The following is a 12,830-nucleotide window of genomic DNA, read 5'->3' on the forward strand; positions in this document are numbered from 1 at the left end:
TCGCTTTGGACAACTTTTCACGCTGTTTTAACAGCTTAAACCAAACAGGTGCAGAATGCAAAAAAAAAAAAAAAACTTACCGGCTAGTTTGCTCAGGTTGTCTCCCATGCAATTCCTAACCACGACCGATTAAACTTTACTTTCATAATAGGTCGATCACCTGACCACTCATCTATCAGAATCCTTTGAAATTTATCGTTATTGGCGGCCATGTAATGTTTTGAAGTGTTTCAAAATTATACGTCCTTCGAGGATACTGTGATATTCAAACGACTTTTACGACATATTTATTCACTTTCGCGAACATTTACCTGCCGGTCTCGATAATGTAACAACATAGGTAACATTTCCATGTAAATCTGACAACTTTGCACGAGCTTTTCACAACTTTGCAAGCACTTTGTTAATCACGTTGCGCTTGGGCAGTGATGCAATCTGCTAATATAAACAGCTATATTAGATTTTTCATATTTTCGTTCTAAATTTAACAGCGGGGTTCTATATGAAATGTCTTAGGGGGAATATACACCCAAATCCACCAACTTTTTAATTGCTTTTCACATTTTAGGGTGTGTTTGTACTTATTACGGCGGGCTCACATGACAGTCTGCTAACATGGGAGGCTTCAAATGGATTTTATTCATTTTTCATACGTTATAATTGCAGGGTTCGATATAAAAACAACTTAGGTCAAGTAAACACGCAAATCTACCAACTTTGCAATCGCTTTGGACAACTTTGCACGCTCTTTTAACAGCTTAAACCAAACAGGTGAAGACTGCAAAAAAAAAAAAAAAAAAAAAACTTACCGGCTAGTTTGCCTCCCATGCAAGTACTAACCACGACCGATTAAACTTTACTTTCATAATAGGTCGATCACCTGACCACTCATCTATCAGAATCCTTTGAAATTTATCGTTATTGGCGGCCAATTAATGTGTTGAAGTGTTTCAAAATTCTACATCCTTCGAGGCCACTATGATATTCAAACGACTTTTACGACATATTTATTCACTTTCGCAAACTTTTAACTGCTGGTCTCGATAATGTAACAAAATAGGTAACATTTCCATGTAAATCGGACAACTTTGCACGAGCTTTTCACAACTGTGTAAGCACTCTGTTAATCACTTTGCGCTTGGGCAGTGATGCAATCTGCTAATATAAATAGCTATATTAGATTTTTCATATTTTCGTTCTAAATTTAACTGCGGGGTTCTATATGAAATGTCTTAGGGGGAATATACACGCAAATTCACCAACTTTTTAATTGCTTTTCACATTTTTAGGGTGTGTTTGTACATATTACGGCGGGCTCGCATGACAGTCTGCTAACATGGGAGGCTTCAAATGGATTTTATTCATTTTTCATACGTTATAACTGCAGGGTTCGATATAAATACAACTTAGGTCAAGTAAACACGCAAATCTACCAACTTTGCAATCGCTTTGGACAACTTTTCACGCTGTTTTAACAGCTTAAACCAAACAGGTGCAGACTGCAAAAAAAAAAAAACTTACCGGCTAGTTTGCTCAGGTTGTCTCCCATGCAAGTACTAACCACGACCGATTAAACTTTACTTTCATAATAGGTCGATCACCTGACCACTCATCTATCAGAATCCTTTGAAATTTATCGTTATTGGCGGCCATGTAATGTTTTGAAGTGTTTCAAAATTCTACGTCCTTCGGGGATACTGTGATATTCAAACGACTTTTACGACATATTTATTCACTTTCGCGAACATTTACCTGCTGGTCTCGATAATGTAACAACATAGGTAACATTTCCATGTACATCTGACAACTTTGCACGAGCTTTTCACAACTTTGCAAGCACTTTGTTAATCACGTTGCGCTTGGGCAGTGATGCAATCTGCTAATATAAACAGCTATATTAGATTTTTCATATTTTCGTTCTAAATTTAACTGCGGGGTTCTATATGAAATGTCTTAGGGGGAATATACACCCAAATCCACCAACTTTTTAATTGCTTTTCACATTTTTAGGGTGTGTTTGTACATATTACGGCGGGCTCGCATGACAGTCTGCTAACATGGGAGGCTTCAAATGGATTTTATTCATTTTTCATACGTTATAACTGCAGGGTTCGATATAAAAACAACTTAGGTCAAGTAAACACGCAAATCTACCAACTTTGCAATCGCTTTGGACAAATTTGCACGCTGTTTTAACAGATTAAACCAAACAGGTGCAGACTGCAAAAAAAAAACTTACCGGCTAGTTTGCTCAGGTTGTCTCCCATGCATGTACTGACCACGACCAATTAAACTTTACTTGCATAATAGGTCGATCACCTAACCACTCATCTATCAGAATTCTTCGAAATTTATCGTTATTGGCGGCCATTTAATGTTTGGAAGTGTTTCAAAATTCTACATCCTTCGGGGGCCAGTGTGATATTCAAACGTCTTTTACGACATATTTATTCACTTTCGCAAACTTTTAACTGCTGGTCTCGATAATGTAACAAAATAGGTAACATTTCCATGTAAATCTGACAACTTTGCACGAGCTTTTCACAACTTTGTAAGCACTTTGTTAATTACTTTGCGCTTGGGCGGCGATGCAATCTGCTAATATAAATAGCTATATTAGATTTTTCATATTTTCGTTCTAAATTTAACTGCGGGGTTCTATATGAAATGTCTTAGGGGGAATATACACCCAAATCCACCAACTTTTTAATTGCTTTTCACATTTTTAGGGTGTGTTTGTACATATTACGGCGGGCTCACATGACAGTCTGCTAACATGGGAGGCTTCAAATGGATTTTATTCATTTTTCATACGTATAACTGAAGGGTTCGATATAAAAACAACTTAGGTCAAGTAAACACGCAAATCTACCAACTTTGCAATCGCTTTGGACAACTTTTCACGCTGTTTTAACAGCTTAAACCAAACAGGTGAAGACTGCAAAAAAAAAAAAAAAAAAACTTACCGGCTAGTTTGCACAGGTTGTCTCCCATGCAAGTACTAACCACGACCGATTAAACTTTACTTTCATAATAGGTCGATCACCTGACCACTCATCTATCAGAATACTTTAAAATTTATCGTTATTGGCGGCCATGTAATGTTTGGAAGTGTTTCTAAATTCTACATCCTTCGGGGCCACTGTGATATTCAAAAGACTTTTACGACATATTTATTCACTTTCGCGAACATTTAACTGCTGGTCTCGATAATGTAACAACATAGGTAACATTTCCATGTAAATCTGACAACTTTGCACGAGCTTTTCACAACTTTGCAAGCACTTTGTTAATCACGCTGCGCTTGGGCAGTGATGCAATCTGCTAATATAAACAGCTATATTAGATTTTTAATATTTTCGTTCTAAATTTATCTGCGGGGTTCTATATGAAATGTCTTAGGGGGAATACACACCCAAATCCACCAACTTTTTAATTGCTTTTCACATTTTTAGGGTGTGTTTGTACTTATTACGGCGGGCTCACATGACAGTCTGCTAACATGGGAGGCTTCAAATGGATTTTATTCATTTTTCATACGTTATAATTGCAGGGTTCGATATAAAAACAACTTAGGTCAAGTAAACACGCAAATCTACCAACTTTGCAATCGCTTTGGACAACTTTGCACGCTCTTTTAACAGCTTAAACCAAACAGGTGAAGACTGCAAAAAAAAAAAAAAAAAAACTTACCGGCTAGTTTGCACAGGTTGTCTCCCATGCAAGTACTAACCACGACCGATTAAACTTTACTTTCATAATAGGTCGATCACCTGACCACTCATCTATCAGAATACTTTAAAATTTATCGTTATTGGCGGCCATGTAATGTTTGGAAGTGTTTCTAAATTCTACATCCTTCGGGGCCACTGTGATATTCAAAAGACTTTTACGACATATTTATTCACTTTCGCGAACATTTAACTGCTGGTCTCGATAATGTAACAACATAGGTAACATTTCCATGTAAATCTGACAACTTTGCACGAGCTTTTCACAACTTTGCAAGCACTTTGTTAAACACGCTGCGCTTGGGCAGTGATGCAATCTGCTAATATAAACAGCTATATTAGATTTTTCATATTTTCGTTCTAAATTTAACTGCGGGGTTCTATATGAAATGTCTTAGGGGGAATATACACCCAAATCCACCAACTTTTTAATTGCTTTTCACATTTTTAGGGTGTGTTTGTACTTATTACGGCGGGCTCACATGACAGTCTGCTAACATGGGAGGCTTCAAATGGATTTTATTCATTTTTCATACGTTATAATTGCAGGGTTCGATATAAAAACAACTTAGGTCAAGTAAACACGCAAATCTACCAACTTTGCACTCGCTTTGGACAGCTTTGCACGCTCTTTTAACAGCTTAAACCAAACAGGTGAAGACTGCAAAAAAAAAAAAACTTACCGGCTAGTTTGCTCAGGTTGTCTCCCATGCAAGTACTAACCACGACCGATTAAACTTTACTTTCATAATAGGTCGATCACCTGACCACTCATCTATCAGAATCCTTTGAAATTTATCGTTATTGGTGGCCATGTAATGTTTGGACAGTCTGCTAACCTGGGAGGCTTCAAATGGATTTTATTCATTTTTCATACGTTATAACTGCAGGGTTCGATTTGAAAACAACTTAGGTCAAGTAAACACGCAAATCTACCAACTTTGCAATCGCTTAGGACAAGTTTGCACGCTGTTTTAACAGCTTAAACCAAACAGGTGCAGACTTCAAAAAAAAACTTACCGGCTAGTTTGCTCAGGTTGTCTCCCATGCAAGTACTAACCACGACCGATTAAACTTTACTTTCATAATAGGTCGATCACCTGACCACTCATCTATCAGAGTTCTTCGAAATTTATCGTTATTGGCGGCCATTTAATGTTTGGAAGTGTTTCAAAATTCTACATCCTTCGGGGGCCACTGTGATATTCAAACGACTTTTACGACATATTTATTCACTTTCGCAAACTTTTAACTGCTGGTCTCGATAATGTAACAAAATAGGTAACATTTCCATGTAAATCTGACAACTTTGCACGAGCTTTTCACAACTTTGTAAGCACTCTGTTAATCACTTTGCGCTTGGGCAGTGATGCAATCTGCTAATATAAATAGCTATATTAGATTTTTCATATTTTCGTTCTAAATTTAACTGCGGGGTTCTATATGAAATGTCTTAGGGGGAATATACACCCAAATCCACCAACTTTTTAATTGCTTTTCACATTTTTAGGGTGTGTTTGTACATATTACGGCGGGCTCACATGACAGTCTGCTAACCTGGGAGGCTTCAAATGGATTTTATTCATTTTTCATACGTTATAACTGCAGGGTTCGATATAAAAACAACTTAGGTCAAGTAAACACGCAAATCTACCAACTTTGCAATCGCTTAGGACAAGTTTGCACGCTGTTTTAACAGCTTAAACCAAACAGGTGCAGACTGCAAAAAAAAAAAAAAAACTAACCGGCTAGTTTGCTTAGGTTGTCTCCCATGCAAGTACTAACCACGACCGATTAAACTTTACTTTCATAATAGGTCGATCACCTGACCACTCATCTATCAGAATCCTTTGAAATTTATCGTTAATGGCGGCCATTTAATGTGTGGAAGTGTTTCAAAATTATACATCCTTCGGGGCCACTATGATATTCAAACGACTTTTACGACATATTTATTCACTTTCGCGAACATTTAACTGCTGGTCTCGATAATGTAACAACATAGGTAACATTTCCATGTAAATCTGACAACTTTGCACGAGCTTTTCACAACTTTGTAAGCACTCTGTTAATCACTTTGCGCTTGGGCAGTGATGCAATCTGCTAATATAAATAGCTATATTAGATTTTTCATATTTTCGTTCTAAATTTAACTGCGGGGTTCTATATGAAATGTCATAGGGGGAATATACACGAAAATCCACCAACTTTTTAATTGCTTTTCACATTTTTAGGGTGTGTTTGTACATATTACGGCGGGCTCGCATGACAGTCTGCTAACATGGGAGTCTTCAAATGGATTTTATTCATTTTTCATACGTTATAACTGCAGGGTTCGATTTGAAAACAACTTAGGTCAAGTAAACACGCAAATCTACCAACTTTGCAATCGCTTTGGACAACTTTGCACGCTGTTTTAACAGCTTAAACTAAACAGGTGCAGACTGCAAAAAAAAAACTTACCGGCTAGTTTGCTCAGGTTGTCTCCCATGCAAGTACTAACCACGACCGATTAAACTTTACTTTCATAATAGGTCGATCACCTGACCACTCATCTATCAGATTTCTTCGAAATTTATCGTTATTGGCGGCCATTTAATGTTTGGAAGTGTTTCAAAATTCTACATCCTTCGGGGGCCACTGTGATATTCAAACGACTTTTACAACATATTTATTCACTTTCGCAAACTTTTAACTGCTGGTCTCGATAATGTAACAAAATAGGTAACATTTCCATGTAAATCTGACAACTTTGCACGAGCTTTTCACAACTTTGTAAGCACTCTGTTAATCACTTTGCGCTTGGGCAGTGATGCAGTCTGCTAATATAAATAGCTATATTAGATTTTTCATATTTTCGTTCTAAATTTAACTGCGGGGTTCTATATGAAATGTCTTAGGGGGAATATACACCCAAATCCACCAACTTTTTAATTGCTTTTCACATTTTTAGGGTGTGTTTGTACATATTACAGCGGGCTCACATGACAGTCTGCTAACCTGGGAGGCTTCAAATGGATTTTATTCATTTTTCATACGTTATAACTGCAGGGTTCGATATAAAAACAACTTAGGTCAAGTAAACACGCAAATCTACCAACTTTGCAATCGCTTAGGACAAGTTTGCACGCTGTTTTAACAGCTTAAACCAAACAGGTGCAGACTGCAAAAAAAAAAAAAAAAACTTACCGGCTAGTTTGCTCAGGTTGTCTCCCATGCAAGTACTAACCACGACCGATTAAACTTTACTTTCATAATAGGTCGATCACCTGACCACTCATCTATCAGAATCCTTTGAAATTTATCGTTAATGGCGGCCATTTAATGTGTGGAAGTGTTTCAAAATTATACATCCTTCGGGGCCACTATGATATTCAAACGACTTTTACGACATATTTATTCACTTTCGCGAACATTTAACTGCTGGTCTCGATAATGTAACAACATAGGTAACATTTCCATGTAAATCTGACAACTTTGCACGAGCTTTTCACAACTTTGTAAGCACTTTGTTAATCACTTTGCGCTTTGGCAGCGATGCATTCTGCTAATATAAATAGCTATATTAGATTTTTCATATTTTCGTTCTAAATTTAACTGCGGGGTTCTATATGAAATGTCTTAGGGGAAATATACACCCAAATCCACCAACTTTTTAATTGCTTTTCACATTTTTAGGGTGTGTTTGTACATATTACGGCGGGCTCGCATGACAGTCTGCTAACATGGGAGTCTTTAAATGGATTTTATTCATTTTTCATTCGTTATAACTGCAGGGTTCGATTTGAAAACAACTTAGGTCAAGTAAACACGCAAATCTACCAACTTTGCAATCGCTTTGGACAACTTTGCACGCGTTTTAACAGCTTAAACTAAACAGGTGCAGACTGCAAAAAACAACTTACCGGCTAGTTTGCTCAGGTTGTCTCCCATGCAAGTACTAACCACGACCGATTAAACTTTACTTTCATAATAGGTCGATCACCTGACCACTCATCTATCAGAGTTCTTCGAAATTTATCGTTATTGGCGGCCATTTAATGTTTGGAAGTGTTTCAAAATTCTACATCCTTCGGGGGCCACTGTGATATTCAAACGACTTTTACGACATATTTATTCACTTTCGCAAACTTTTAACTGCTGGTCTCGATAATGTAACAAAATAGGTAACATTTCCATGTAAATCTGACAACTTTGCACGAGCTTTTCACAACTTTGTAAGCACTTTGTTAATCACTTTGCGCTTGGGCAGCGATGCATTCTGCTAATATAAATAGCTATATTAGATTTTTCATATTTTCGTTCTAAATTTAACTGCGGGGTTCTATATGAAATGTCTTAGGGGGAACATACACCCAAATCCACCAACTTTTTAATTGCTTTTCACATTTTTAGGGTGTGTTTGTACATATTACGGCGGGCTCACATGACACTCTGCTAACATGGGAGGCTTCAAATGGATTTTATTCATTTTTCATACGTTATAACTGCAGGGTTCGATATAAAAACAACTTAGATCAAGTAAACACGCAAATCTACCAACTTTGCAATCGATTTGGACAACTTTGCACGTTGTTTTAACAGCTTAAACCAAACAGGTGCAGACTGCAAAAAAAACTTACCGGCTAGTTTGCTCAGGTTGTCTCCCATGCAAGTACTAACCACGACCGATTACACTTTACTTGCATAATAGGTCGATCACCTGACCACTAATCTATAAGAGTCTTTTGAAATTTATCGTTATTGGCGGCCATTTAATGTTTGGAAGTGTTTCAAAATTCTACATCCTTCGTGGGCCACTGTGATATTCAAACGACTTTTACGACATGTTTATTCACTTTCGCGAACATTTAACTGCTGGTCTCGATAATGTAACAACATAGGTAACATTTCCATGTAAATCTGACAACTTTGCACGAGCTTTTCACAACTTTGCAAGCACTTTGTTAATCACTTTGCGCTTGGGCAGTGATGCAATCTGCTAATATAAATAGCTATATTAGATTTTTCATATTTTCGTTCTAAATTTAACTGCGGGGTTCTATGTGAAATGTATTAGGGGGAATATACACCCAAATCCACCAAATTTTTTAATTGCTTTTCACATTTTTAGGGTGTGTTTGTACATATTACGGCTGGCTCACATGACAGTCTGCTAACATGGAAGGCTTCAAATGGATTTTATTCATTTTTCATACGTAACGGTTATAACTGCAGGGTTCGATATAAAAACAACTTAGGTCAAGTAAACACGCAAATCTACCAACTTTGCAATCGCTTTGGACAACTTTGCACGCTGTTTTAACAGCTTAAACCAAACAGGTGCAGACTGCAAAAAAAAAAAAACTTACCGGCAAGTTCGCTCAGGTTGTCTCCCATGCAAGTACTAACCACGACCGATTAAACATTACTTGCATAATAGGTCGATCACCTGACCACTCATCCATCAGAGTTCTTCGAAATTTATCGTTATTGGCGGCCATTTAATGTTTGGAAGTGTTTCAAAATTCTACATCCTTCGGGGGCCAGTGTGATATTCAAACGACTTTTACGACATATTTATTCACTTTCGCGAACTTTTAACTGCTGGTCTCGATAATGTAACAAAATAGGTAACATTTCCATGTAAATCTGACAACTTTGCACGAGCTTTTCACAACTTTGTAAGCACTTTGCGCTTGGGCAGCGATGCAATCTGCTAATATAAATAGCTATATTAGATTTTTCATATTTTCGTTCTAAATTTAACTGCGGGGTTCTATATGAAATGTCTTAGGGGGAATATACACCCAAATCCACCAACTTTTTAATTGCTTTTCACATTTTTAGGGTGTGTTTGTACTTATTACGGCGGGCTCACATGACAGTCTGCTAACATGGGAGGCTTCAAATGGATTTTATTCATTTTTCATACGTTATAATTGCAGGGTTCGATATAAAAACAACTTAGGTCAAGTAAACACGCAAATCTACCAACTTTGCAATCGCTTTGGACAACTTTGCACGCTGTTTTAACAGCTTAAACCAAACAGGTGCAGACTGCAAAAAAAAAAAAAAAAACTTACCGGCTAGTTTGCTCAGGTTGTCTCCCATGCAAGTACTAACCACGACCGATTAAACTTTACTTTCATAATAGGTCGCTCACCTGACCACTCATCTATCAGAATCCTTTGAAATTTATCGTTATTGGTGGCCATGTAATGTTTGGAAGTGTTTCAAAATTCTACATCCTTCGGGGGCCACTGTGATATTCAAACGAATTTTTCGACATATTTATTCACTTTCGCAAACTTTTAACTGCTGGTCTCGATAATGTAACAAAATAGGTAACATTTCCATGTAAATCTGACAACTTTGCACGAGCTTTTCACAACTTTATAAGCACTTTGTTAATCACTTTGCGCTTGGGCAGCGATGCATTCTGCTAATATAAATAGCTATATTAGATTTTTCATATTTTCGTTCTAAATTTAACTGCGGGGTTCTATATGAAATGTCTTAGGGGGAACATACACCCAAATCCACCAACTTTTTAATTGCTTTTCACATTTTTAGGGTGTGTTTGTACATATTACGGCGGGCTCACATGACACTCTGCTAACATGGGAGGCTTCAAATGGATTTTATTCATTTTTCATACGTTATAACTGCAGGGTTCGATATAAAAACAACTTAGATCAAGTAAACACGCAAATCTACCAACTTTGCAATCGATTTGGACAACTTTGCACGTTGTTTTAACAGCTTAAACCAAACAGGTGCAGACTGCAAAAAAAAACTCACCGGCTAGTTTGCTCAGGTTGTCTCCCATGCAAGTACTAACCACGACCGATTACACTTTACTTGCATAATAGGTCGATCACCTGACCACTAATCTATAAGAGTCTTTTGAAATTTATCGTTATTGGCGGCCATTTAATGTTTGGAAGTGTTTCAAAATTCTACATCCTTCGTGGGCCACTGTGATATTCAAACGACTTTTACGACATGTTTATTCACTTTCGCGAACATTTAACTGCTGGTCTCGATAATGTAACAACATAGGTAACATTTCCATGTAAATCTGACAACTTTGCACGAGCTTTTCACAACTTTGCAAGCACTTTGTTAATCACTTTGCGCTTGGGCAGTGATGCAATCTGCTAATATAAATAGCTATATTAGATTTTTCATATTTTCGTTCTAAATTTAACTGCGGGGTTCTATGTGAAATGTATTAGGGGGAATATACACCCAAATCCACCAAATTTTTTAATTGCTTTTCACATTTTTAGGGTGTGTTTGTACATATTACGGCTGGCTCACATGACAGTCTGCTAACATGGAAGGCTTCAAATGGATTTTATTCATTTTTCATACGTAACGGTTATAACTGCAGGGTTCGATATAAAAACAACTTAGGTCAAGTAAACACGCAAATCTACCAACTTTGCAATCGCTTTGGACAACTTTGCACGCTGTTTTAACAGCTTAAACCAAACAGGTGCAGACTGCAAAAAAAAAAAAACTTACCGGCAAGTTCGCTCAGGTTGTCTCCCATGCAAGTACTAACCACGACCGATTAAACATTACTTGCATAATAGGTCGATCACCTGACCACTCATCCATCAGAGTTCTTCGAAATTTATCGTTATTGGCGGCCATTTAATGTTTGGAAGTGTTTCAAAATTCTACATCCTTCGGGGGCCAGTGTGATATTCAAACGACTTTTACGACATATTTATTCACTTTCGCGAACTTTTAACTGCTGGTCTCGATAATGTAACAAAATAGGTAACATTTCCATGTAAATCTGACAACTTTGCACGAGCTTTTCACAACTTTGTAAGCACTTTGCGCTTGGGCAGCGATGCAATCTGCTAATATAAATAGCTATATTAGATTTTTCATATTTTCGTTCTAAATTTAACTGCGGGGTTCTATATGAAATGTCTTAGGGGGAATATACACCCAAATCCACCAACTTTTTAATTGCTTTTCACATTTTTAGGGTGTGTTTGTACTTATTACGGCGGGCTCACATGACAGTCTGCTAACATGGGAGGCTTCAAATGGATTTTATTCATTTTTCATACGTTATAATTGCAGGGTTCGATATAAAAACAACTTAGGTCAAGTAAACACGCAAATCTACCAACTTTGCAATCGCTTTGGACAACTTTGCACGCTGTTTTAACAGCTTAAACCAAACAGGTGCAGACTGCAAAAAAAAAAAAAAAAACTTACCGGCTAGTTTGCTCAGGTTGTCTCCCATGCAAGTACTAACCACGACCGATTAAACTTTACTTTCATAATAGGTCGCTCACCTGACCACTCATCTATCAGAATCCTTTGAAATTTATCGTTATTGGTGGCCATGTAATGTTTGGAAGTGTTTCAAAATTCTACATCCTTCGGGGGCCACTGTGATATTCAAACGACTTTTACGACATATTTATTCACTTTCGCAAACTTTTAACTGCTGGTCTCGATAATGTAACAAAATAGGTAACATTTCCATGTAAATCTGACAACTTTGCACGAGCTTTTCACAACTTTATAAGCACTTTGTTAATCACTTTGCGCTTGGGCAGCGATGCATTCTGCTAATATAAATAGCTATATTAGATTTTTCATATTTTCGTTCTAAATTTAACTGCGGGGTTCTATATGAAATGTCTTAGGGGGAACATACACCCAAATCCACCAACTTTTTAATTGCTTTTCACATTTTTAGGGTGTGTTTGTACATATTACGGCGGGCTCACATGACACTCTGCTAACATGGGAGGCTTCAAATGGATTTTATTCATTTTTCATACGTTATAACTGCAGGGTTCGATATAAAAACAACTTAGATCAAGTAAACACGCAAATCTACCAACTTTGCAATCGATTTGGACAACTTTGCACGTTGTTTTAACAGCTTAAACCAAACAGGTGCAGACTGCAAAAAAAAACTCACCGGCTAGTTTGCTCAGGTTGTCTCCCATGCAAGTACTAACCACGACCGATTAAACTTTACTTGCATAATAGGTCAATCACCTGACCACTAATCTATCAGAGTCCTTTGAAATTTATCGTTATTGGCGGCCATTTAATGTTTGGAAGTGTTTCAAA

The sequence above is a fragment of the Saccoglossus kowalevskii genome, chromosome 20, assembly GCF_978046115.1.
Source record: "Saccoglossus kowalevskii chromosome 20, keSacKowa6.1, whole genome shotgun sequence".
Taxonomy (NCBI): Eukaryota; Metazoa; Hemichordata; class Enteropneusta; family Harrimaniidae; genus Saccoglossus; species Saccoglossus kowalevskii.